General features: G+C 44.2%; 1 protein-coding gene and 1 long non-coding RNA gene across 10 annotated transcripts in view; one reads left to right on the plus strand and one right to left on the minus strand.

Moving 5' to 3' along the window:
• The window catches only part of Slc8a3 (solute carrier family 8 member A3), a 129,388-nt gene that overhangs the window by 69,970 nt on the left and 31,831 nt on the right, over nucleotides 1–27,587 (plus strand). The gene's annotated exons all lie outside the window — the stretch shown is intronic.
• Nucleotides 21,736–27,587, minus strand: part of LOC119818948 — a 46,946-nt gene continuing 41,094 nt past the window's right edge. The window contains exons 3-4 of one of the 5 annotated variants that reach the window (XR_005286202.2): nucleotides 25,007–26,712; nucleotides 21,736–22,846 (exon numbers count right to left, since the gene is read on the minus strand). This is a non-coding gene — a long non-coding RNA (uncharacterized LOC119818948). Of the gene's footprint in view, nucleotides 26,713–27,587 lie in introns of all 5 variants that reach the window. The other 4 variants (XR_005286204.1, XR_005286203.2, XR_005286201.2 and 1 more) reach the window with 4 other exon arrangements.

A 27,587-nucleotide genomic window follows, 5' to 3' on the forward strand; every position in this document is an offset into this window, starting at 1 on the left:
TCTTGATTTAATTTTGGCAAGTGATATCCAGAAAGCTGTCCATTTCCTTTATGTTTTCTAATTTTTTAGAGTATAGGTTTTCAAAATATGACCTGATGATTCTCTGAAATTCCTCTGTGTCTGTTGTTATGTCCCCTTCTCATTTTGGGTTTTGTTAATTTATATATTCTCTCTCTGCCTTTTAGTTAGTTTGGATAAAGGTTTGTCTATTTTGTTTATTTTCTTGAAGAACCAACTCTTTGTCTCATTGATTCTTTGTGTTGTTTTCTTTGTTTCTATTTTGTTGATTTCAGCTCTCAATTTGATTATTCCTGCCACCTAGTTCTCTTGGGTGAGTTTGCTTCTTTTTGTTCTAAAATTTTCAAATGTTCTGAAAATTCACTAGTGTGGGATTTTTCCCAGCTTCTTTATGTAGGCATTTAGTGCTATGAACTTTCTTTTAACACTGCTTTCATTGTGTCCCATAAATTTGGGTATGTTGTGTGGTCATTTTCATTGAATTTTAGGAAGTCTTTAATTTCTTCCTTTATTTCTTCCTTGACCCATTGATGTTTCAGGTGAGCATTGTTTAATTTCCATGTCTTTGTGGGCTTTCTGGAATAAGTGTTGCTGTTGAATTCTAGTTTTAAGCCATGGTGATCTGATAAGATGCATGGGGTTATTCCATTTTTTTGTGTCTGTTGAGGTTTGTTTTGTTACTGAGTGGGTGCTCAATTTTTGAGAAGGTTCCATGAGGCACTGAGAAGAAGGTATATTCTTTTATGTTTGGATGGAATATTCTATAGATGTCTGTTAAGTCCATTTGAATCATAACATCTGTTAGTCCTCTTATTTCTCTGTTCATTTTTTTGTCTGATTGACCTGTCCAGTGAGTGGAGAGTTGAGGTCTCCCACTATTAGTGTGTGGGTTTAATGTGTGATTTAAACTTTAGAAGTGTTTCTTTTACATATGAGGGTGCCCTTGTATTAGGCTTAGATGTTCAGTATTGAAATTTCCTCTTGATGGATTTTTCCTGTAATTAATATGAAATTTTCTTCTTTGTATCTTTTGATTGATTTCAGTTTGAAGTCTATTTTGTTAGATATTAAGATAGCTACACCAGCTTGTTTCTTAGGTCCATTTGATTGGAAAATTTTTCCTCACCCTTTACTCTGAGATGATGCCTGTCTTTGAGGTTGAGGTGTCTTTCTTGTATGCAGCAGAAGGATGGATTCTGTTGTCGTATCCAATCTGTTAGCCTGTGTCTTTTTATAGGTGAGTTGAGTCCATTTATATTAAGGGATATTGATGACCAGTGATTGCTATCTCCTGTTAATTTGGTTTTCATTGTTGGTAATGGTAATTTGTGTGTTTTTCCCTTCTTTGGGATTTGCTACTGTGAGATCATCAATTGTCTGTGTTTTTGTTGATGTGACCAACTTCTTTGGGTTGGGGTTTTCCTTCTACTACTTTGTGTAGGGTTGGGTTTGTGGCTAGATATTGTTAAATCTGGTTTTGTCATGGAATATCTTGTTTTATCCTTCTATGGTGATTGAAAGTTTTGCTGGGTATAGAAGTCTGGACTGGCATCCGTGGTCTCTTAGAGTCTGCATAACACTTGACCAGGACCTTCTGGCTTTCATTGAGAAGTCAGGTGTAATTCTGATAGGTCTGCCTTTATATGTTACTTGGTCTTTTTCCTTTGCATCTCTTAATATTCTTCCTTTATTCTGTATGTTTAGTGTTTTGATTATTATGTGGTGAGGGGACTTTTTTTTTTTTTAACCAGTCTATTTGGTGTTCTGTAAACTTCTTGTATCTTCATATGCATATCTTTCTTTAGGTTGGGAAAGTTTTCTTCAATGATTTTGTTAAATATATTTTCTGTGCTTTTGAGTTGAACTTTTTCTCCTTCTTCTATACCTATTATTCTTACATTTGGCCTTTTCATGATGTCCCATATTTCCTGGATATTTTGGGTTAAGCTTTTGTTAGATTTAATGTTTTCTTTGACTGATGAGTCTATTTCCTCTATTGGATCTTCAGCACTTGAGATTCTCTCTTCCATCTCTTGTACCCTGTTGTTCATGCTTGTGTTTGTGGTTCCTGATCATTTTCTCATGATTTTTGTTTCTATAATTCCCTTGGCTTGTGTTTTCTTTATTGTCTCTGCTTCAGTTTTCAAGTCTTGAATAGTTTTTCATATGTTTGATTGCTTTTTCTTGGTTTTCTTTAAGGGATTTGTTGATGTCTCTCAATTTTATGTTTGTCTTTTTCTCCATTTCTTTAAGGAAATTTCTCCTTTCCTTTTTAAGGGCCTCAAACATTCTCCTGAAGTTATTTTTTAGGTCATTTTTTTCTGCTTCATCTATATTTGGTTGATCAAGTCTTGCTGTTGTAAGGTCACTAGATTTTACTGATGTTGTATTGTTCTTTGTGGTGTTACATATGTTCTTACCTTGTCTACCCATCTTTTCCTCTAATTGGTGTAGTTGGGGCTGTCTGTGTCCCTGGTGATCAGTCTTCCAGGTGCCAGAGGATCCAAGGCTCAGATGGTTGCTCCTCATGGTGCAGTCAGTGCCACAGTTCCAGTTACCCCATTGTTCACTCCATGTTCCTGGAGTTCATTCAGCACTCCTGGCCTTTGCTCCGTTCCCATGGAGTTTGCTGTCTTAGGCCTGCTCTGGCCTAGGTAGCCAGCTCAGACCTGTTTCTGTAAATGTCCCTGGTCTAGATCCACTCCTGCAGAGGTCCCTGGATTGGGGTTGGTCCCACAAAGGTCTCTGGCTCCAATCTGCTCCCTCAGAGGTCCCAGACTCAGGTGCGCCTGGACCCACAGAGGATCTGGCTCAGGCCTACTCCCTCAGAAGTCCCAGACTCATGCCCAGATGTGCAGAGGTTTCTGTTCTTGCCTACTCCCTTAGATGTCCCAGACTCATGCCCGGACCTACAGAGGTCCTGGCTTAGGCCTTTTCCCTCAGAGGTCCCAGACTCACTCCCAGACCCTCAGAGGTCTCTGGTTCTTGCCTATTCCCTTGGAGGTCCCAGACTCACGTCTGGACCTGCAGAGTTCCTGGCTCAGGCCTAGTTCCTCAGAGGTCCCAGATCCATGTCTGGACCACAGGGGTCCTGACTCAGATCTATTCTCTAAAATGTCCCAGAGTCATCTCCAGACCCGCAGAGGTCTCTGGTTCCTATCTATATCCTTCTAGGTCCCAGACTAATGCCTAGACCTGCAGAGATCTCTGGATCCAGCCCATTCCCTCAGCAGTTGCTCCCCTGTACTTGCTCCTATGGAGTTCACTGTCTCAGGTTGACTCTGGCCTAGATCACGGGCTCAGTATTATTTCTGTAAATGTCTCTGGTCTGGATCCACTCCCACTCATGCAGAGTTCACTGTCTCAGGACTGCTCTGGCCTGGGTCGCTGGCTCAGTCCTGTTCCTGTGGAGTTTGCCATCCCAGGCCTGCTCTGGCATAGTTTGCTGGCTCAGTCCTATCTCCACAAATGTCCCTGGTCTGGATCTGCTCCTGTTTTCATGGAGTTTACTGTCCCAGGCCCACTCTGGCCCAGGTCACTGGCTCAGACTTGCTCCTGTGGAGTTCTCTGTCTCTAAAATGCATTTTAAAATGTATTTATTATGAGTAATGATGAAGACTCTAAGCTGAGGGATGAAAATTATGGAGAAACCCTAGAGGTTGGAGATGTAGTTTAATGGGGATTGCATGTGTGTAGCATGTCCAAGGTCTTAGATTCAATCTCCCCATTCAAACAAAACACACTTAAGGAAAGAACCATAGAAATTCTAGACTGAAAATTATTATTATTATTATTAAATGTTAATTATTTATTATTTAATAAATAATTGTAATTTAGTTAATTATTATTTAATTATTATTATTATTATAGAATTTCCAGACTGGAAATGGTATAATAAAAGGTGAGTATCAGAAGAGAGAGTGTGACAATCCATTCTGAAGAGCAAACAAAAACAGTTTGAAAATAGTGCATGGTTTATCAGACAATCTATCCTGAGTGTAACTACAGTTCCAGGAAGAGAAGACAGAAAACAAGACAGTAAACACAAGCTTTTAGAGACTCTCAAACCTCTAAGTCATATGGATACAAAGCAACCATATTCTGCTCATTATCCAGAACCTGTTGACAACACAGGACAATAGAACGGTCTTGAAGGGCAGCAAAGAAAAGAACATTGTATTTGGAGAAAAAAAAACAATGAGTGGTATTACTTCATAAAAAGCAGGAAAACATAACAATGGACAGTAAGATTGTGTCCAACCTAGTCTTCTGTGTCCAGCAATTCTATGTTCTAGTAAAGACGTGATAAGATACATTATGGTGGTTTGAATGAGAACAGGCTCATCTGTTTGGATGTTTGGTTCCCAGTTGGTGGACTGTTTAGGAAGGATTAGGAGGTGTGGACTTGTTGGAGAAGATGCATCACTGGGAGTGGATTTTGAGGTTTCAAAAGTCCATGCCAGGTCCAGCCTCACTCTCTTTTTGCCCCCTGCATGTAGGTCAGGAAGTAAACTCTCAGCCACTGTTCCAGCCCCATGCCTGCCAGCCCTCACATTCCTTCCTTAATGGTCACGGACTCACCCTGTGAAACTGTAAGCAAGTCCCCCAGTTAAATGCTCCCTTCTGCAAGTTGCTTTGGTCAAGGTACTTCATCACAGCATTAGAACAGCAACTAAGACATATGCTGATAGTCATTCACTATAAACTATAATAGAAATGACATCAAATAGAAATGACAGATAGATCAGCAAGTCAACAGAAAAAATAAAAAGAAAGCAGACATGGTAAATGTGTATTTTCTACTCTTACCACTCAAATGAGGATTTGGAGCAGAAATTGTACTGTTTTGTTATGACACCTGAAAGGATGCATAGGAAGGCGTGGATCGCTGCGGGGGTTTTTGCATTTTCTATGAAGCAGTGCAGTACCGTCTTTTAGATCATGTTGATAAATCCAAGTTGTTTATTGTCATCCCAACAACAACCAACAAAAAAATAATTCAAAGAGGCACAGGTAATGAGCCAGCAGAGGAATTAAAGTAGAATACTAAAGTTAATTTTAAAGGAGCAATAAATGTGGAATTGAGAAATAATAGCAATACAATATGAAAATATGACAGATAAAATGGTGAAGTTAAATCCAACTATAGTAGTAAGCATATTAAATGAAAAGGCAGAAATAGACAGAAGTAATAAACAGAGAAATATCAAACTCTGGATTATTCATGAAACATGCGCTTAAATACGAAAATATAATAGGTTTACAATAAAGTGGTCATAAAAGATAAAGTCAATAGGCTAAGATCAGCCAAACAATTCCAGACCAGAAAATTTCCTCAAAGAGGAACACTTCCATCAACAACTAGGAAAGAGCCCCTGGTTTCATCGGGAAGAATGATAATAAGTATATTGTCTAATACCAGCGTTTCAGATAACGTGGAACAAAAAATGCCGAATCTGAAGAGAAACAGCTCATAATCATAGGGAAGGCTTTCTAATTTAGCCTTTGTCTTCGTAAGTCATGAGCGACTTCAACAAAATAGTAAGGCTCTGTGTGACAGGAGTCACATTCACTGTGGGCAGCCGTCAGGCCATCTGTACCAGCAGCTATAAGGAGCAGCAGTTCCTCTTGAATGGCGCTCATCTTGTACAGGAATTGAGGTCAAAATTTTATTTCACCTCTGGCTTTGATAAACATACCAACAGAAGTTCCTTTTTGTTTGTTTGTTTGTTTTAGGCAGGTTTCTCTGTGTAACGGCCTTGGCAGTCCAGGAATTCACTTTGTAGGCCAAGCTGGCCTCAGACTCACAGAGTTCTGCCTGCCTTTGTCTCCAGAGTGATGGGACTAAAGAATTGTGCCGCCAAACCTGGCTCAGAAGCTCCTTCTTAGACTATAAGTTCTCCCTCCCTCTTCTTCTCCTTCCCCTTCCCCTCTTCCTTCCTCTCTCTTCCTCTTTTCCTCTCTCTTGCAGGTATCAGTGCTTGTGTGGGCACACATATGTAGACCAGAGGTCAGCATTGGGCATTGGTACTTGGAAGCTGTACACCTTATTTTTTTAACACAAGGTCTCTCAATGGGACCTGGGACTTTTGCATTAGGCTAGGCTGGCTGGCCAGTGAGTCTCAAAGATCCACCTGACTTTGCCTTCTCAGGGTTGGGTTACAGGCACATACTGCTGAGTTTGGCTTTTTTACATGGGTACTAGAGATCCATCTTGGGTCCTCATGTTTATACTGAGCTATCTCTCCAACATCCCCCCCCCCCCCGCTTTATTAGACAAAGACTTGCAAAGACTCGACCATTAGTCTCAAAGCCCTACAGTTATTGAAGCGCTGTTGTCCCTGGGTAGAAGTGATGTGTTCAGCTGGCATCTCTAGCCCCTTCCTCAGAACAACCGGCTAAGGCTAAGAATAGCATGTGGCTGATCCAGGTTTAACCTTGACCTCAGCAGCACCTTCTACGGTCTCAGTATCCTTTTAGCTCAGCAGCCCAGTTATCTATTTCCAGGTGTCTCTTTCAGGGAAGTTAAACTTGGTGATTCACGTAATCATTTATAAAATATAGAGAGGAATAAAATGATAAACTATGTGGGGTTTGGTCTGGTTTTGAGAAAAGGTCTCTTATGTAGCTCTGGCTATCCTGGGACTTGCTATGTAGACCAGGCTGGCCTCCAACTCACAAAGATCCACCTAGCTCTGCCTCTGAGTCCTGAGATTAAATGTATGTGTCACCAGACCCCATGGGCGTCTGTTTCTAAATGTCTTCTAGGATGATAGGTAAATCAGCACAGGCTTCTAATGTACAAACATTGTTTTTAGAGCACTGGTTCTCAACTTTCCTAGTGCTGCGGCCCCTTAATACAGCTCCTCATACAATTGCGGTGACCCCAATCATAAAATGATTTCATCGCTACTTCACACTGTAACGTTGCTACTGTCGTGAGCCATAATGTAAACATCTGACATGCAAGCCCCAAAGGGTCATGACCCACAGGCTGAGAAACCCTGGTTTAGAGGTTCTTATGCCCTGGCCATGATGTACATGAGCAGCAATCCCAGCATGCTCACTGCCCAGTGCCTTAGTCACTGTTCTATTGGTGAAGAGACACCACGACCAAGACAGCTTATGAAAACAAAGTGTTTAACTAGGGGCTTGATTAGAGTTTCAAAGGGGGAGTCCATGATCATGACAGCAGAGAGAGAGAGAGAGAGAGAGAGAGAGAGAGAGAGAGCTCACCCCCATGACATACCTCCTCCAACAAAATCACACCTCCTAACCTTTTCTCAGCAGCCCACCAGCTAGGAAACAAGGTTTTGAATATATGAGCCTATGGGAGTCATTCATTCAAACCATCACTTTCGGGATCCCCAGGCCCATGGAGTGCATAGGGGCCTGAGAAAGCTGGGAATTCTAACTCCTGAATCTGCCTTAAGGACTCGAGTCTAACACTGAGTCCAAACCAAGAGGCAAAATAGTTGTGATCCAGGTAATTGTTGAAAACAACGTGGGTCATTCTCTGCCACTCTTGAGACTTATTTCCACATCATCCCCAGTGATAGTTCTGACAGGCATCTGTAGAACAGGCATGTGACGGCAGTAGGGGTAGATGCTTGCAATCCCAGCACTGGGGGAAGGACAGGTCAGCCAGTCTAGTCTATGAGGTAAGTTCCAGGTCAGGGTTCCAAGTCAGGCCTCTTTCCCACAAAGGAAGGATAGAGCCTGTGGAATGAGAATAGAGAGTGGAGGTTGTCTTCTAGATCCACACCTATGCAACGTCATGCTCACCCCTCACAGTGAGAGAGAGAGACAGAGAGACAGACAGAGAGACAGACAGAGAGACAGAGAGACAGAGAGAGACAGAGATAGAGAGAGACAGAGAGACAGAGAGAGACAGAGAAACAGAGACAGAGATAGAGAGAGACAGAGAGACAGAGAGAGATAGAGAGAGACAGAGAGACAGAGAGACAGAGATAGAGAGAGACAGAGAGACAGAGAGAGTTAGAGAGAGAGACAGAGAGACAGAGATAGACAGATAGAGAGAGACAGAGAGACAGAGAGACAGAGAGAGACAGAGAGACAGACAGAGAGAGACAGAGATAGAGAGAGACAGAGAGACAGACAGAGAGAGACAGAGAGAGACAGAGAGAGACAGAGAGACAGAGAGAGACAGAAAGAGATGAGAGAGACTTTAGACTTTAAAGAAAAATTTAACTACATGCCATAAAGCCAATGATCTAATCCATGGAAGAATAAGAATTTGACATGACATCAGTCTGGTTCTATGGCCATTCAGAGACCATCAGACTACCCCTGTACATAGAGAGAGTAAATATAGTCTTTGTGGTCTCTGTTGTGTGTTCTTTGGGGGGGGCGCCAAAAAGTGTAAAAATCACTTTGGATGCACAAATCTAGCAAAAACAGCTCCTCATCGAATTGGTGCATAGTTTTGTGGTGGCCGCTTTTTATCCAGCATGAAGACTAGTCCTTAGCAGGTACAGAGTAGCATGTGGACAGTGGGAACTCACAGGAAACTGCTAAGGGCCTGGGAGAGGAAGCAGAATTACAGTAGGCACCATCCCTGCCACGTGACATGAGATCAGGCACCAGATAGGCACCTGGCAGCTGAGCCAACCAAAGTGTCAGCTTTCTCGTTGAGACTCTTTGAGGAACATCACGACTCCAGCAGCCAGCGCTGGAGGGAAAAGACTCCTCCAGGGATGGAAGAACCTGCAGGGAAGAAAACGTCTTTGCATCTAGCTGACCTTTCTCCTCTGCACTCTCTCGATCTTCATCAGCAAAGCCTGGAGTCAGCAGCTTTTTATTTTTATACTTTAATATTTTTTTCCAGCTGCTGAGTGTCTGTTTGAGAGACTCCGGTGGTAAATATTTATCTCAAGCCTAAAATAAACTGTGGTTCCCTTGCCACATTCACGTAGGGTGGCTCTCAGAATGTTGCTGACCAGCGCGGCTGACTGTCGCCAGTGAGCGTGGTCTCTGGCTGCAGGCTGAAGAACCCCTTCCAGAAAAAGTTGGTGGATCAGGGGATCCCGACTGTCCCCATGTAACCAACATCTCCATCTCCTCTCTACCCAGTCCCCTGCCCTCTTCCTTTCCCTGGCACAGACATATCCTTTTGCCTGGCAAAAGGATTCTTGTTTCCATGGAAGCCTCATTAAGTCTACATCTTGCTCAGTTTGGGTTTGATCACAGCTGCCAGAAGTATTTTTAGTCCATTCGGTTGCAAAATGAGATGGGAATTTGAGAGGGGGAGGGGACCGTATGGACAGAGAGAAGATATATATGTATATATATATATATATATATATATATATATATATATATATATTTTAAAGGTAGAAAAAGAAGGCAGACTCAGGGAAAGGGGGTATGAAGGAAGGGGGAAGGGTGGGGCACTTCTCTTGGGCAGCAGAGGCTGATGAAGCGTGGCTTGATGCTTGGAAGGCGGCCCAGGACGCTTGCCGTGACAACTGTTGTGGTCATATGTCCAGGGAACCTCTGATCTCCCTTTCCATGAGCTCAGTTGGCTGCAGCCAGGGTGGCACTTAAGCTGGGGTGTGAGTGCCGTCACTGGGTTTCCCTCTTGGGAGCTGAGGAAGAAGCAGGAGCAGTGGTAGGGGCCGAGGGCTGGTGATTGGGGTGTGCAGTGTGGGACAGAGGAGCTCGGAGCCGCATAGAGAAAAGTGTCGAGACATCCGAGGCTTGTGTGCAAAGACAGGGCTGATGCTGGAAGCCGGTGCCAAGTGCATCCCTTGGCTGATTTGGTTCTGAAAACTCTCACATTCTCTGTAGTTAGACTCTGCCCTGGCCCTGAGCCTATGCTTCAGAGAGCTCCTGAGGCTGGGCTAGCCGACAGGACTGGAGTTGTCAGTGTGCGTGTGCGTGTGCGTGTGCGTGTGTGTGTGTGTGTGTGTGTGTGCGCACACACACACACACACACCATGTAAAGACCTAAAAACCATAGGCATAAAACAATAGGTGACATTTCCTGAGCCTTTGCTGGCCTCCCAGTGTCTAGTCGATGTTGATTCATTTTCCCTTTCCTGATTTGGGGACTTGGACGATGACTCTGTTCTCTCCACTGACAAGGAACGTGAGACACAAAGCAGCTGTGAAATGTATTCACAGTCACCAAGTTAGCTTTTGGTGGAGCCAGGCTTGATACTCATACAACCTGACGGGAGAGTCAGCAGACTGAAGTCAACATGGTCCGCCGGGCAGCCACACACTTTAAACTGCTTTTGGTATGCGGAATCATTTATAGTAACTTTGTACTGATGAGCTGGAAGGCATGGAGATGTGCTGCTGGAATTTCATTCAGCATCAAAGAGCTGGATTTAAAAAAAAAAAAGATTATCAGAGGGTGGTATTTAAATTTATCAAGTTTTTGCAATCGCGATTCTCCTGAGTTCCGTTCTGACTCTGGTCCTGCCCACACTTCCCATCAGCCTTCCCAGCCTCTCCTAAGCTTCTGGGCCTCCCCATATTTCTTCAGGACTGTGTCCCAGCTTCCCTTTTCTAGTGCAGGAGTTTCTATTCTAGTCTGAGACCACATCCCTGTCACCTTGATCTCAGGACAGTATTTGGTTTTCTACACTTTTCTGAACGACTTTCCCAAAGGGAACCTTGGCAGCCTGCTGGCCTCCTTTACCCCAAGTCTCTAATTATCTCTTTGCTGACCTGAGTCTTTTCAAAGACTTAGTTCTCTCTGAACGTCCCAACATGGAGTTGGAGAAACATGGAGAAAACTGAAGAATCAAAGCCCAACTCACCACCCCTCCTCCTGCCATTAGTATCTCATCGTGATGTGAACTTAATGGGAGGTGTGGATGGAGGGTTTACCGTGCCCTTTACCCCCAACTCCACAGCAATCCTATGATCTGCTGCCTAAACATCCCCATTTGACAGATGAGTAAACCAAGGTCCAGAGATGGAGGACCTTGCTCAATCGTCACACAAGTAGAAAGTGGCTGGGTATACGATGGAGGGCTAGACAGTTGGACCCTGAAATCCATGTTTCATTGTCCCTACTTGAAGACGCTAGAGGACGTGGCTGAAGGCATCTCTTTGCATGGCAAAGCAGCCATCCTGATGCCGAAGTGAAGAGCTTTGTCACTCATGGCCAGGGTCGCATGTTTAATTTGCCTGAGTGTCACAACAATTTGAATGCCATTAGAAACGCCAGTGACCATGATTTCGTCTATGATTAAACCTGTCCAAATGGCAAGACAAAAAGAGCATGCACATATTGTCCTGGTCACTGTCTTGTTTACAAACAGAACCAAGAGCTTAGGGAAAAACAGAAGTTGGATGCCTAAGTTGAAAAGGTTTCTTGCAGAACTCAGGAAGGCGAGCAAGCCTCATGAGATGCTGAAGACAGAAGCTGGGGCATTGGTAGTGCCTTCCTTTGTTTCTTTCCCTGAAACTAAAATGGTTTCTTGCCGGTTGTTTTTCTCTCACTCTCCCTCCCTCTCTTTCTCCCTCCCTCTCCCTCCCCCTCTCTGTCTTTCTCTCCTCTCTCCCTTCCTCTCTCTCACTTCCTTCCTCTCTCTCTTCTTCCTTCCCACTCTCTCCCTCTCACTCCCTCTTTTTCTCCCTCCCTCCCCTCCCCCTCTCTGTCCATCTCTCTCCCTCCCTCTCCCTCCCTCCCTCCCTCCCTCCCTCCCTCCCTCTCTCCTTCTCTCCCTCTGTTTCACTCTCTCTCAATCTCTCTCCCTCTCTCTTCCTCCCCCTCCATCTCTCCCTCTCCCTCCTTCTTTCCCTCTCCCTCCTTCTCTTCTTCCTTCCCCCATCTCCAACACCCCTCCTCACACCCTCTTTCATTGAGTCTCTTGTACATGAAAAGTGTGCTTCATCACACCCAAGTCTACACAGCCTCACCTCAGACAGCCAGATTATCCATAAAACTCTACAAATGGAGTAAAGATGCAGCTACTGAGCCTGCAGGTAACAAGTAGAGAAGGGAGGAAGCTGTTGCCATGGTCTACATGACAGTTCAAAAGGTCAAAGGTCATGGCAGAACTCAGTGCCATCTTCTTTTCAGATGTAGAAACTGAGGCAGAAAAGGAAGCTGGCAGAGATTCATGTGTCTGGCCTCAGTCGACTTGACAGGGTCTCTGATCATTATAGGACATGTGGTTTCTCAGCCTAGTCGCCAGACCTTACCCCGTGACCCTTCAGGGGGTCCAGGGACCATGGAACCGTCTCCAATAAAGGTCCTGAGGACAAGGATGCCCTAAGTGAACTTCTGGAAGTTCTGAGTGCTGGCGTAAGGTCGCTGGGTCCTAGGAGCAGTTGTGAAATGACGTGTTTACCAATCCCATACCGTGCTAGCACAGGGTGCAGTGGGATTCCAAATTAGGTCCCGAAAGCCTGTATTCTTTGTACCCGTGACAAAGGACGGGCGCTTTGAGACAAGGTTACAAATAAGCAAACTGAGACCCACAGGATAAGCAGTTAGTTCAAGGTCACCCTGCTGAGCTAAGAGAGAAATGCCACTTCGTGTCGGGCTCATGAGAGCCCGTCATGTCATTTGCAATACTCTTGCACTGGCTTCATTTCCCGTCTGTCAGATGGGAGCGATAGCACCCATCTCACGTGGACATTGTGAGGGGGAAGAAGATAAAAGGAGAGAAAGTGCTTTGAAAATGTCAGCAAGCTCCTGCAGATGGGAATTACTTTTGTCACTAGCATAGGCTGCCAGTCCCTGGGGCTTTGCTGAGGCCCCTCCCCTCCACCAGCACCAAGGGGCGTGGTCTGCCTTCCGCAGAGCCCCACCCTCTCCGTGTCTCCCTTCTGGGAAGCAGTTTAGCTCAAATTGTGCCCTCTCTTGTCTTGTCACCGAGGAAATGCAGAGCCCAGAATTGGGTCTCTGCTCGTCGTAAATAAAGGAGAACATATTGTTTCCACTGGAAACATTCGTTTCTGGAGCCAGATTGTCCATGTGATTTCCTTCCTAAAATAGGAGAGATCCCACTTACAGGATGCTTTCTGTCTTCTGACTGGGAGATGGGAAAGGAAACCAGCATTTGTTCGGCACCTACTGTATACAGCTGTTAGCTGGCTATTGGTATCATGTTTGCGAGGCAATATAAGCTTTATTATTCCCATTCCACAGACTGTTCCCAAATGTTAGCTTCCAAAGGCAGGTGACAGCAGATGAGAGATTTGAACCCAAGTCTCCAAAACCTCCGTCTTCCTAGCATGGCTTTCTACTGGAGGGGAGCACCTGGAACGGCTTGGAAATCTTTTTTAAGTCTAAAAGACTAAGAGGCTTCTGGAAGAACTTGTTTCAAGGACAAGGAAGGAAGCAGAGTCAGAACTAGATAGGACCTCTCAAACAAGTAGCCCATGCTAGCCCACTTTTGTCCTTCCTGGGTTTCACGCAGGATGGCTGTGCTCTCCGAAGGTATTCTGGGTATTGCAAAAATCAGTGCATTAATTAGGGAACATGCCAGAGAGTGTAGGTCATAAAGACATAAAGACTCATTTCTTTTTAATTTTTCTTTGTTGTTTATATTGAGCTATATATTTTTCTCCTCTCCCCTCCCTTCCTCCCCCCTCCCCTTCTATCCTCTCCCATGGTCCCCATGCTCCCAATTTACTCAGGAGATCTTATCTTTTTCTACTTCCCATGTAGATTAGATCCATGTATGTATCTCTTCGTGTCCTCATTGTTGTCTAGGTTCTCTGGGATTATGATTTGTAGGCTGGTTTTCTTTGCTTTATGTTTAAAAACTGCTTATGAGTAAGTACATATTATATTTGTTTTTCTGGGTCTGAGTTACCTCACTCAATATGATGTTTTCTAGATCCATCCATTTGCATGCAAATTTCAAGATGTTGTTATTTTTTTCTGCTGTGTAAATGTACAACATTTTCTTTATTTATTCTTTGGTCGAGGGGCATTTAGGTTGTTTCCAGGTTCTGGCTATTACAAAAAAAATGCTGCTATGAACATAATTGAGCACATGTCCTCGTGATATGATTAAGCATCCTTTGGGTATATACCCAAAAGTAGTACTGCTGGGTCATGAGGTAGATTGATTCCTAATTTTCTGATCACTGTATTGATATTCAAAGGGGCTGTACCAGTTTGCACTCCCACCAGCAGTGCAGGAGTGTTCCCTTTACCCCAACTCCTCTCCAGCATAAGCTGTCATCAGTGTTTTTGATCTTGGCCATTCTGACAGGTATAAGATGGAATCTCAAAGTTGTTTTGATTTGCCTTTCTCTGATGGCTAAGGATGTTGAGCATTTCCTTAAGTGTCTTTCCGTCATTTTAGATTCGTCTGTTGAGAGTTCTCTGTTTATGTATGTACCCCACTTTTTATTGGATCATTTGTTCTTTTGATAACCAGTTTCTTGAGTTCTTTGTATATTCTGGAGATCAGCCCTCTGTCCGATGTGAGGTTGGTGAAGAGCTTTTCCCATTCAGTAGGCTGCTGTTTTGTTGAGACCCATGTTCATCATTAAATACAGAGCTGGGAGACCTTTTCAGAGCTGTGGTGGTGACGACAGGGTCAGGAAACTAGGACTGACAAACGCACCAAGAGAACAGAGAGGAAAATGCATATCAGACCTGGGGAGGCTCACCTCAGCTCCTTCATAACGCACATCAGGGCAGTTCTTGCAGGAGTGACCCTGCCTGAGGCCGTGTATTTATCAAAGTGAACCTGTCAGCTTTTCAGTGGCCCTGTTTGTTTAGGGACAAGCCTAACATGACTCTCCAGGAAAGCGTAGCTAAGGATAAAGTGCTGCTGGGCTTTTCCCCCATCCCAATATCTCAGAAGTATTGGAAAGTATGTAAGATGTGCTTTTTCCAGCTGGCAAATGGGGAAAGCAGGGCCCAAAGGAGTAGTAGTATTTTCTCAAGGCAACCTGGTTGGTTATCAGTGTCCACATAAGTTATTTCCTCTCTCTCTCTCTCTCTCTCTCTCTCTCTCTCTCTCTCTCTCTCTATCTCTCTTTCTCTCTCTCTCTCATTTTCCAAGACAAGGTTTCTCTGTAGCTCTGGAGCCTATCCTAGAACTTGCTTTGTAGACCAGGCTGGCCTCGAACTCACAGAGATCCTCCTGCGGAGTTCTGGGACTTAAGGCAGGAACCACCACTGCCTAAGTCAGTTATTTCATCTCTTACAGCTGATGATGTTTTATGCAGCATGCAACTAGGAAACCAACCAGGTGACCAAGTAGACTGTTATTGGTAAGTATGTGGTCTTTCAAGATTGTGCCTGGGGAGAGCTAATTATTCACAGCTGTTAGAAATCGCTAACACTTCTACAGGATAGTTGTTGACCTAATACCAACAGAACAAACTCAGACTCAAGTAGATAGCTGGTCAGAATGCCTACAGCCACTACTTCACGAAACAGCGCGAACTCCCATGGGACCCTCGTACAACTGTGACGGTGTAGCATGTGTGCAGTCACCTCACCCCTGAGTCCCATGATGACAAATGTCACTCCAGGCTTTAAACTGAAGATAGTTAGATTTATGGAGCCCATATTGGATGCCAAGTCCAGAATCCACTACTAGCTATAGGGACATGAATAAGATGGGAGGTGATTTTTGAGATTTGTTGGTTGTGCATGGCAGAAGCTCAACTTTGACGTCACTTCAAAGAGAGGCTTTGCCTTGAAAGCCTGAGAAGCAAAGTGCAAGCAACGACCACAGACAGCCGGGATCTTACCTGTCTCCAGGAGTTTTTCTGCTTCTTCCATGCCAGTCTCTCAGACTTGCTTCCTCTATCAGGAAGGAGATGCAGCCCTAAGCAGCCACCAGACTCACATCTTCAACTGAAACATTGGATTGTCCTTGTGTCAAACATTGCTTAGAATGGCTGCTCCTATTTGAGCCACACAGTTGAGAATTTGAGAAATGAATATACCCCACGTTAGAAATCCTGGAGGAAGGAGTTTATGTCTCAAAATGATAAGCAATAATATCCACCGTCTTTCCTCAGGGAGGTTTTAGTGTAATAGTGGTTTACTGGTTACCAAAACACAGAAGGAAACAAAGGGAAAATAGTATTTGTCCGCACAGTTTCAAAGGTTTGAGTTCACTGAGGTGGAGAAGACACCGTGGAATGGCTGAGATCAAGGCTGCAGGAAAGCATGGACCAAGAACCAAAGAGTAAGTCCTGGATCAGGGACTCATTAGAACCTTCAAAGACCTAGCTCCCATGGCTCACACCCACCAGCTAGGCTCTACCTCCTAACAGTTCGCAGCATCCTAAAATACCAATATCAGCTGATTAAGAAGCACTTAAAACATGAGCCTGTTGGGGCCACTGCAGACTCAAACCGAAGCACAGGAGTGTGATTAAAAAAAAAAGCAAGTCAGCCAACAAGTGTACTAAACAAGACCCCTGACTGTCTGGAGGAGGGGTGTACCTGGGATAACATGGGAAGGGGTATCAGGAGAGCATCATGGGAGAGCTGGGAGCCACTAGAACAGTCAAAGGACAACCTGAACAAAGTATGTGAATGGTGACCGTGGGAAGTGACGAGGTGACAGCTCTGGCTTGACAATGTGTATTTATGACATGGTGGTGTCTTGGAGTATCCTCCTTAGGGAGGGGAGAAGAAAAATCTCTAATTGCTTTATGACAACAAAGCTCCTCCATATGCCTGAAATGTTAATAGAGGCCCAGGGTGAGATGGGCAAAACAGATCACAGTGCCGTTTGTAGTTAGTGGTTACTACGTTGTTCTAGTTTTCCTTTAAACATGACTTTGAAAAATCAGTGAGCTTTGAACAAAAAACTGTTGGGAGAGGGAGATTACACTGCCTTGAGTTTTAAAAGAGTAGAACAGTGGTGATCCAGACATTCAAACGTGCCCGGCCGCCAGGCGGGATTCAGGCGAACAGTCTTGGGCTCACAAATCAGATATGTTCAGAGAGGTATGGAGGGAGATAAATCCCAGACACTTGAAAGATTGGAGCCGATGGAAGATTTTTTAGATGCCAGCTTTGAGATGGGACCTAACAAAAGACAGTAGGTGTCTAGGGAGTATGTGATATAGAGAAAGCAACGAGCTAGGGTTTGTGGGGGAAAAGCGGCAAAAAAAAGGAAACCTTTTTAACACAGGGGCTCCCTTCTTCCTGCTCTTAAAAAAAAACTGGTTTATTTTAAGGCAATTTGTTTTTTATTTAAAGGAGCTATTTTGTGCTGTCTTCAATCATAAAAATCAGAGATCTGATGCTGTAAAATAGAAATCTCATAATAGAAATGAGTAGAAAATTTGATGCCCTGCAGAAGGAGAGATGGAAGCGCACTCAGCCATGCTGGGCTTGATTACACAAGGCTAGGTAGCTCCTGCTGGGTGGTGTAGCTACTGCCCAGCGGTGCACACTTTCCTGGCAGCTGTTCCTTCGCATCCTGAGGTCTGCGAAATCCCTCACCCATCAATAACTGATCAGTAATTGATCTTTAGTGTTTATTAGCCTGGACTCTACGGATCATTAGGGGTTCGATGGCTGGAGTTTTATGGGATCTGTGAGCCACCTGAAATTATATGTAAACTATTGTTTATGCTTGGCTACACTTGAATGCTCAGAGAAATTCATAACTTCCCAGAAGACAAATAATCGGTCCTAGAGCGTAGAGAGAACCAGACGCAACTGGCACGGCTGTCTCACCTGGTGTTCAGTCTGATTCTTCAGCAGTAGGGCTACTGCTAGCTGAACAAATTCACCACGAATGTCTTAGAGTGTTTCTGTGAGAACCACAAAACCATCAAATCCAGAAATGCCACCTATGGGGCTTGTTTAGAATAGGTATCACTGTGAATAAGTGCCTTCAAAGATAAAAAGGTCTGTTAATCCTGGCAAAGAACACCGCCAGATCCATTTCAGCCCTGAAAAATAGTTGTGGCTTCTCTAAATCAAACTTTTCTACCTCTATTAGGATTATGTAGTCAGATCTGAAATTCTAGGGGTAAAGCGTAGCCCTCATGAAATGCCAGCGTGTTCGACTTTTATCTGTGAACAGACATGAAGCTTTTGAAATTGACAAGTGAGCTACAGGATGTGCGTATTTATGCAAAATGTTGAAGGTCTCCCAAATATTCTGTTGCAACAGAGAAAAATATGATCCAGAGCATAGAATTTTTTAAAATGTCAGATCAAGTGGGAGAATTCACGAGGAAGGCAGTGAGCGAGAGTCCTTCTGGTAAAATGTAGATGAATCTACAGGCAGTCAACGTGCCGATCAAAGAAATTGTCTTTGGGGTGGAAAAACAGTAGAAGCCTGTTGAAAAACAAGCATCTCATTGCAGGAAAACAGCAAGCAGGGGTCAAAATGGCATGGTTGTGCGATGAGGTAATTAACAGCTGGAGTTACAAAAACAGGCTCAAAAGAGAGAAAGAGTAGTTGGGAGAGAAAAAAATAACAATCCTAGCAGATCTTCAATATAAAAAGATTATGTGGACTGTAATTAACAATGATTAAAAGCATGTATCGGAACAGATAGCAGAGCAGAGTTTGCCAACACCAAGACGCGGCGCCCCTTTGAAGTAATGTGCATATCAATCCTCTCGTTTGATTGCTGCACATTGCATGTGTATGTCAAAATATCATCCCGTACCCCACACCGTCAGACACTTCTTACATATGACACAGCAGACGTATGAAGGGAGTTAAGGAGGGAACTCCTCCATCAGGGAAGCTCGTTTGGGTCTGAATATGCTGGTAAGTCATCCTCTGTGTATTGCTTTTCTCTGAGTATATGCCCACATTTTAAGATGTCATAGATATAAACAGATTTCGCGCTGCCTTCTTCGTGTATAAGTCTTGAGTCTGTGTCTCTACAGGACTCTTTCCTCATGTCTACACGGTTCCCAAATCAGTACACCCAGCCCATAAGGATCATTTTCAAAATTATCCCCTTCTCTTGCAGGAGTCCCGTGGTCTGCCTATGATACCGCTATTATTTCCTTCAGTAGGAAGCATTTGCTTTATTCCACCACTTGTGCTTTTAAAATGTCTCTGCCTTCCATCACTTTTCTTTTGTTTCTTCATTCATTTCATAAACAAAACCAGCAAGCATACAGCTGATCTGGAAGTTAGTCACGGCTCTAGAGATGGTCACATTATCAAGCAATTGCAGTTGAACAGAAGACACATACCAGTCTAAGGAGATTGAGAGATGTCTGAAATCTGGAGGATATATGGTGTGATAGCTGGAATGTAATTGGCCCCCATAATCTCATAGGGAGTGGCAATATTAGGAGGTGTGGCTTTGGTGAAGTGGGTGTGGCCTTGTTGGAAGAAGTGTATCACTGTGCAGGTGGGATTTGAGTTTTCCTATGCTCAGCATAATTCCCAGTGTCTCAGTCCATGTCCTGTCACCTACAAGATGTAGGACTCTCAGATACTGTCCTCCTGCATGCTACCGTACTCCCACCATGATGATAATGGACTAAACCTCTAAAACTGTAAGCAAGCTACCCCAATTAAACGTTTTCTTTATAAAAGTTGCCATGGTCATGGTGTTTCTTCATAGCAATAGAAACTCAACTAAGACAGTAATTGGTACCAGGGACTGGAGTATTATTGTAAGAGGCCTGACCATGTGTTTGTTTGGAGGACTTTGGGCTTTCGTGCTTTGTGTTTAGAAAGCAGTGGAATGCTTTAAGCACTGCTCAATGGGCCATACTAGTAGGAACATGGAAGACAATGATGCTAAGAGTTATTTGAACTATGGGTGGATCACTCAAAAGGTTTAAGAAGAGAAGAATTTTAGTATGTTGTCTAGAGATTGTTCTTGTCATATTTTGGTGAAGAAAGGGACTGGGTTTTGCCCTTGTCCAAAGAGTCTGCTTGAGGCTAAAAATGAAGAGTTTTGGATTAGTTCCACTGACAGAAGAAATCTCAGAACAATCTAGTATAAACTCTGCCATGTACTTATAAAGATTTATAATGAAAAGGAACAAGCTGAGTAGGGTAAATTACAAAATACAAATTTTGAGGAGAAAAAAAAGCACCAGGAAGTGGAGTGGAGTGAAGTCCTGTGTTCTAAGAGATAAATGGATTAAGAAATGTTCTAAAGGGAGTGGTGACCTCAGGTTAAGATCCCACCCAGCTAAATTTTCAACTTATGGAAAGAAACTAAAGAAAAGTGTAGAGCTGGGTGTGGTGGCACGTGCCGGCAGGATTTGCTGAAGGAGGCAGAAGCTGGAGGATCTCTGAGTCTGAGGCCAGCTTGGTCTACAGAGCGAGTTTCAGGATATCTAAGTTTAGGCAGCGAAGGGCAGAAAGCTGGTGAAGATGTAATTAAACACGGGGTCCATGTTCAGTAAGCAACAGAGCTTGGCAGCTTCAGCCACATGGTTCTGGAGTTAAGGATAGAAGAAATGGATTACGGTATTTGCTCCTGAGATTAAGGAAAGCTGCTGAGGCCAGGCACGTGTCAGGGGTAGAGACACAATTGCATGAAGCTGTGAAGTTGAAGCCTGGATTGCCTTGAAGAACTCATTACGTTAGAGAAGCCAGAGTCCTGGGGTACCTGCTGAAGAGAGCTGCTAACAGGGAATAGGACCAGTCCAGGATAAAGACGTGTGTTGCAGTCACCAAAGCTGAACAGAGTTGAAGATCTGAAGAGCTGTTTGATATCACACAGAAAGACGCAGAGTTTGGCGTTTGCCCAGCTGGGTTTGAGTCTAGCTTTGACTCAGTATTTCCTCACTCTGCTCCCTTCCCTATATTTGGGAATGGTAATGTATATGCTGTGCCATTCTATGTTGGAAGTATGTGATCTGCTCGCTTTTTTATTTGGTTTCACTGGAGAGTATAGTTAAGAGGTTACATGAATCTCAGAAGAGATTTTGAACTTTGGACTTTTAAACATTGTTGAGACTGTTATAGACTATGGGTGATTTTGAAGTTGGACTAAATGCATTTTACATATAGTTATAATGGTAACATATTGTTACAATCTTATGGGGGCCAGGGAGTGAAATGTGGTAATTTGAATATAAATGGCCCTCTATAATCTCATAGGGAGTGGACTATTAGAAGGTGTGGCTTTGTTAGAGTGGGTATGGCCTTGTTAGAGGAAGTGTGTCACTGTTGGGGCAGGCCTTGAGGTTTCCTATGCTCAGGATACCACCCTGTATCCCAGTTGACTTCCCATTGCCCGCAAGATGTAGGACTGTCAGCTACTGACTGCCTGCACACCATCATGCTCCCACCATGATGATAATGGACTGAACCTCTGAAGCTGTAAGTGAGCCACCCCAAGTAAATGTTTCCTCTTAAGAATTTCTGTGGTCATGGTATCTCTTCACAGCAATAAAAACCCTAACTGAGACAGATGGTGTCTCTTTTTATATATATATATATATATATATATATATATATATATATATGTGTGTGTGTGTGTGTGTGTGTGTGTGTGTGTGTGTGTGTGTGTGTGTGTGTGTGTATTACATCCCAGTCACAGTTTCCTCTCCTTTCTTTCCTCCCAGACCCTCACACAACCTACCCCCTGTGTTCCCACCCTCCCAATCCACTCCTCCTCCATTTCTGTATAGCAGAATATCATTAGGTGTCATTACATTGAAACTATTCCTCCAGTCATGTTTGGTTCTATCCTAGGGCCCTGGGTCATCCAGCCTGTGGGTCCTGGTGCTCCAGACAGCATCAGGGGTGGACTTACTCCTATTGTAAATTATTTTAAAACATACTCTCACAAAAGTGACTTAATAGAGAAAGGTTTTTATTTTTTATTTCACAGTTCCAGGTTAATTTAACACGGTGGGGAGGTCAAGACATCAGAAGCTCAAAGCAGCTGGCCATATTGCATCTGCAGGAGAAGAGATAAATGAATGCATGAAAGCTAATGTTCAGCTCAATTCCTCCAGTCTTATATAGCCCAAGGTCCCTTGCCTAGGGATTGGTGCCACCCACAGTGTGTTGGTTCTCCCACTTCAAACCGTAATCAAGATAATCTCCCCCACAGACATGTTCGGAGGCCCAGTTCCCAGGTGATTCTAAACTCTGTCAAGGTTAACAATTAACACTCATTATAATAAGCATAATAAGTGGGAACCAAGCTTGCAAGGGGGCAAGGAGGCAGGTAACAGCATTCTGAGAAATGGCCTCTAGTATGAAAGGAAGAAAGAGCAGAAAGGAGATTTGCTCCCGAACAGATGCAGAGAATGAAGTTGAGTGGACATGAACCAGCTCAGGAAACTTGAGTTCCAGAATCCTGGCCAGAGACCTTGGGGGCCCATACATGAGAGTCTGGGGAGGGGATAAAAGGGTGAAAGTATGCTTGTGAAATGTAACAGGCAAAAACAACAGAAACTAGTTTATGATCAGAAGCTCAGTAGTCCAGAGAGGGAGCCAGGAGTGAATTGGTAGCTTCAGAATCCGCTGACATGGGGCTTGAAGGAGAGGCGGCTTTGGCCAAGTAAACAGTGAATTCATCTGTGGGATGTTTGAGTTTGATGACTTGATGGTGGTGCAGGTATAGATGACAAGGCTCAAGGCAGACTTGAGGGTGGATGGCTGCAGTGGAGGTTAAGGTCACTGAAAATGAAAAGATGAAGGGCCTGAAGGCCAAGGGTTATTAAGGTTATTAATTAGTCATCTTGGGTACCAGCCTCTCCCAGGGTGCTGTCAGGAAGACCGTGAGCCAACCACCAAAGTCATTACTGACAAAGAAGTGACTCACAAGACAGCAGTAGGAAGCAGCAGGAGAGGGCTTTATCAGCTGAAGGGGAAAGAGCCATTACCTCAAGGTAGCAGAGAGGACAAGCCATTCCCAACCGCCACAGCTCTGAGAGATTTGCTTCAAAACAATCCTTAGGAAGAAAACAGTGGAACCCATGAGGGGTGGCAGGAGTGAGGGGTAGGGGGAAATCCTGGATTCTCCAGAAAATCTAGCTAGAGGAATTCTATTTCCAGGGCATGCTGATCTAAGAGGTCTGCTCATTCTCAGAAGACTGCGAGGCAACATCTCACAGCCTGTCCCCACACCTTTCTGCTGCAGCCATGGAGACCGGTTCCACCATATGCTTTCTTGTTGTCCCATTGCTCTTCTTGACTCCACAAACCTCCCGCGTCCCCAGTGACCGTCCCTGTCTCAGTTCTTCCAATAATGTTTTAATGTCTACCAGTCGATGGCTCTTCCCACTGACCATATACTTCCCACAGCATCTGCCTGTTCTCCAGCAAGGCCTGTCTCTTATGCAGATGTATAGCCATTGCTTAAAGAATCAAAGGTCCAGTTTCTAGCCCATCCCTTCCCTGTACAGTTAGGTGCAATGTGAGTATTTAGGATGCTGGTTAGCGATTTTTCCACTTGGCAGGGGCAACATTCAGGCTTGTGTATCCTTATTACAGAGTGGGAATGGCAGACGGGACACGGTGTTCAAACCCTAAAAAAGCAAAACCATGAGACAGAAGATACTGACATTTCCTCTGGATTCTTACAGAAAGTGTTTCGCGTTTGCTTCAGTTGCCTATGAACTGAAATTGTGAGTGGCAACCTAGCTAAGTGTTCTTCCTATGCATCCAGAAATGAGAATTGGAACCTTGACCCAGAGTGACTGCTTAAGACAGGAAAGGGGGCAAAAAACAGCTCTTGAGATAATTTTGCAGCAATGCGATAAAAACAAGTGAAGATAAGTGAGATCAAACGTCAAGTCTGTAAACTTGCTGGATCTGAACCCCAACAGTCACTGGTAGACAATGCTTTTATGACTCCCTGCCCATCAGTAGATAACAGCATAAACTTGTAGCCAGTGTTCTCAAAGTCCGAGGAGACGGATGAGAGCCGTGCAGTGGCCCCAGAGCCTCCTTAGAAAGGCTGTACATAGGGTCATCTGCCTCTCTGTCTCCTCCCTGTGGTTCCCTAGTCTTCATAGTGACCTATTTTTATTTTCCTGATTTTATGATGATTATCTTTTGTGTTTGTTTGTTTTGTTTTCTTTGAGACAGGGTTTCTCTGTGTAACAGCTCTGGCTGTCCTGAAACTCTCTTTGTAGACCAGACTGGACTCCGGTTCGCAGAGATCCACCTGCCTCTGCCTCCTGAGTGCTGGGATTCAAGGAGTGCACTACCACTGCCTGGCTACGATGGTTATTTTAATGACACTCTTAACATAGACTTTGGCCAGGACAGTTGAAGTTAAGAATTATCCTAAATTATTTTTCCCTTGGAGCAATTGTAGCAGTTTTTAAAATATGTTAGATAGTTGGGCATGCTCAGTCAGAATCTTTCTGATTCTTTGGATAGTCACAAAGACAGGGAGGCCTGTGTTTTGAGTAATGGAACGAGGGGGTCTAAAGCCCCTAGCTGCAGTCAGTTGCGGTCTTTGGAACTGCAAGAGGCTCTTGTCAGGTGTCTGTCTGTAACCTTTTCCCTTCAGGGCCCCTTGCTCATCACTACCTTCCTGTAGTAGGGGATCTGATTTATGCCATTTGATCCAGCTCACAAGATCGTGGACACAGACACATTCCTGGAGGAGAGTGATAGGCCTGTCTGCTCTTAGGCAAAGGGAATAGAAATACTAATTCTGTAGTTATTGAGATTCCATCGCAACTCAGCGCTTCTGTAAGAAGAAATGTGGGTCAAAGGAAAGCTTTGAGCTTGGAATCAGCCAACCGAGCTGGCATTCTGGCTGTGTTCCACCGCTCTATGCTATTTTAGACATTTTTACTGGGCTGCTCTGATGTACCATCAGCATCTGAAACGTGCATCCACTTGCAATGGGAATTAAATGAGATAAGCTGGAAGGAACACGCAATCAATGCTGGTTATAAAAATGCCATCGAAGCAGGACAGTGGTGGCGTATGACGTTAATCCCAGCACTTGGGGGGCAGAAGCAGGTGGATCTCTGTGAGTTCAAGGCCAGCCTGGTCTACAAGAGCTAGTTCTAGGACAGGATCCAGAGCGACAGAGAAACCCTGTCTTGAAAAAAAAATGCCATCGAGAACACAAGGTTACTGGTTAGTTTTACGTTGACTTAACACAAGCCAGAGGTCATTTGGAAGGAGGCATCTCAGCTGAGAAAGTGCCTCCAACAGATTGACCCGTGGGACATGTTCTTGACTGATGATTGATATAGGAGAGTCCAGCTCATTTTGTGCGGTTCCAACCCTGGGCTGTTGGTCCTGGGTGGTATAAGAAAACAGGTCGAGCAAGCCATGAGGAGAAATGCACTAAGCAACACCCCTCCATTGTCTCTATAGCAGTTCCTGCCTCCAGGTCCTTGCTCTGAGTTCCTTACTCTGGCTTCCTTCAGTGACTTACATAGGCCAGAAGGTGAAATAAAGCTTTTTCTTCCCAAGTTGCTCTGGTCATGATGCTTTATTATAGCACTCCAAAACCTAACTAGCCAAAGGTTACAGTGATGCCCCAAACGCCTTTTGTTTCTTTGGATGTGGAGCTAGACTTCCCCAGTTCAACTCTACCTCTCTCACTTATCAGCTGTGTGACCTAGGATGAGCCTCTTAATCTCTCTGTGCCTTAGCTTTACCATATGTAAAAGAAGATGCTCATAGTTTCTATAATTAGTGGGTTGTAGTGGCCGGATGAGCCCTCCATGTACAGCAGCCATTGCCTGGGCCAAGTTAAAGGGCTTGGGAGTATGAGTGGATGTTACTATTAAATGACATATGGCACGGGACATTTAAGAATTCTAGTCCTTGAGGTTCTTTCCAGTTGTATAAATCAGATTGGGCTTATAGTAAACATGTCTGCTCACACGTATGCCTTCTCCACCAGACTGGGAACTCCTAAAAAGCAGGGTAATTGTTTTCCTCGTCTTTGCCAGGCATAGCATTTCATTAGCCTGCCTCCCACTTACCAGGCTCCAGACAATGTACTGGGAATGGTTTAGGAATTTAGACTCACTGGCCAATGCAGGGGAGGAGGGGAGCCAGGTTAAAGGTGAGAGAAGCGCCTTGGGCATCACACTACAAAATAAACAATGCAGACTGTCTCCATTGCTGTCCAGGAAGAGTGGGGGGTCTTAGTTCTTCACAGAGAAACGCGTACTCTTGTTATCGTTACTATGTGGTTTTGTGCACACTGGTGTGATTTGTTTTGCCATACATGAAAGATGGTGAAAACTGAATTTAGAGGAAGTTGCCAAACATGTATCTGTAGGCTATTGACGTAACCATGAGGTATAGTTCTTCATATTTGTAAGCCACCTCATACTAAGCTGTTTTGAAATGAAGAACAACATCTAGCTCCTCTTTTTAACCCCTTCAGCCCCTAATACCTACCACGTTCCACAGAAAGCCATTCATCATTTATAAGGGACTTTGGATGTCTCACTTGCCTTTTCCTAACTTCTGTTCCATTATAGTTTGTCTAGCTGTGTCTCCCATCCACCACCAACCTCGTCAGCTTCATAGAACTGCCCCTAGGTGCCTTCCTCCCCCACATTGTTCTTCACACTTCCACCCCTCCATTTGTCTTACACAGGGAAAAAAAAAAAAAGAATTCCACTAAGGAAATGGGATTCAAAGACTCTGAATGCCTGGAGCTCTTCGGAGCTTGCAGTCCAGTCTTTTGAAGTCCAGCAGTTCTGTCTGCATCGCCTCATTTGATAGTCTCTGATGCTCCAAGACCACGCGGCCAATCCAGAAAATATTCCACAGTCCCCTCAATTAAGACCGTGATCCTGGACACCACACTCCTCTCAGAGACTGGACGCTAGACAGAGATGAAAGAGTACTTTGAGAAGTGAGGTATTGGTTCCTCTGAGAGAAATGCTGAGTGCTCTAATCTGCTGGCCTCGGTGACGAGTTTGCTTCTTTAGAACCTTGACCAGACAGGGTGTGAACACACAATAAAAAGATAGCAGCTGGGTGAAAAGGTACGGTAACCACCCACTTGCAGGATTTCTGTCCTCATGACCAAGAAGGCTGATGACAGCAACAAGCATTGAAATGCCTCTTAATGTGCCGTGTAAATAATAATGATGATAATGAGGAGGAGGAAGAGTTAGAAGGAGGAGAAACCCGGCAGCTGTTCTTAGGAAACAGGATAGGAAAGTTTATTAAAAGAGGTGGTGTTGCCGGGCGCTGGTGGCGCACGCCTTTAATCCCAGCACTCGGGAGGCAGAGGCAGGCGGATCTCTGTGAGTTCGAGACCAGCCTGGTCTACAAGAGCTAGTTCCAGGACAGGCTCTAAAGCCACAGAGAAACCCTCTCTCAAAAAACCAAAAAAAAAAAAAAAAAAAAAGAGGTGGTGTTGAAACCTGTGAGATGCAGACACCATCTTAGAAAATACCAAGATGATGCCATCTTTTTCGTGTCCTCTAATTAAAACAGATGCAGTGATTGATGTTAGCACGGTGGACCGCGGCGCAGCAATGAGCGCCTGTATTGCACAGTTCATGTTAAGCAATGCACAGGAAAACATCTCACTTAATTATCATGCCACCCTATCACAGATGAGAAGCCAGAGACTTTAACCTGTCCTGCAGCTAGTGCTATCTACCTGTAAGTGGCAGAGACAAGATTCACGCCTAGATCAGTCTCCGCACAAAAATCTCTGCTCTTCACTTCTCCCTCCGCTACAATATT

This window comes from Arvicola amphibius, chromosome 7 (genome assembly GCF_903992535.2).
Source record: "Arvicola amphibius chromosome 7, mArvAmp1.2, whole genome shotgun sequence".
Classification (NCBI taxonomy): domain Eukaryota; kingdom Metazoa; phylum Chordata; class Mammalia; order Rodentia; family Cricetidae; genus Arvicola; species Arvicola amphibius.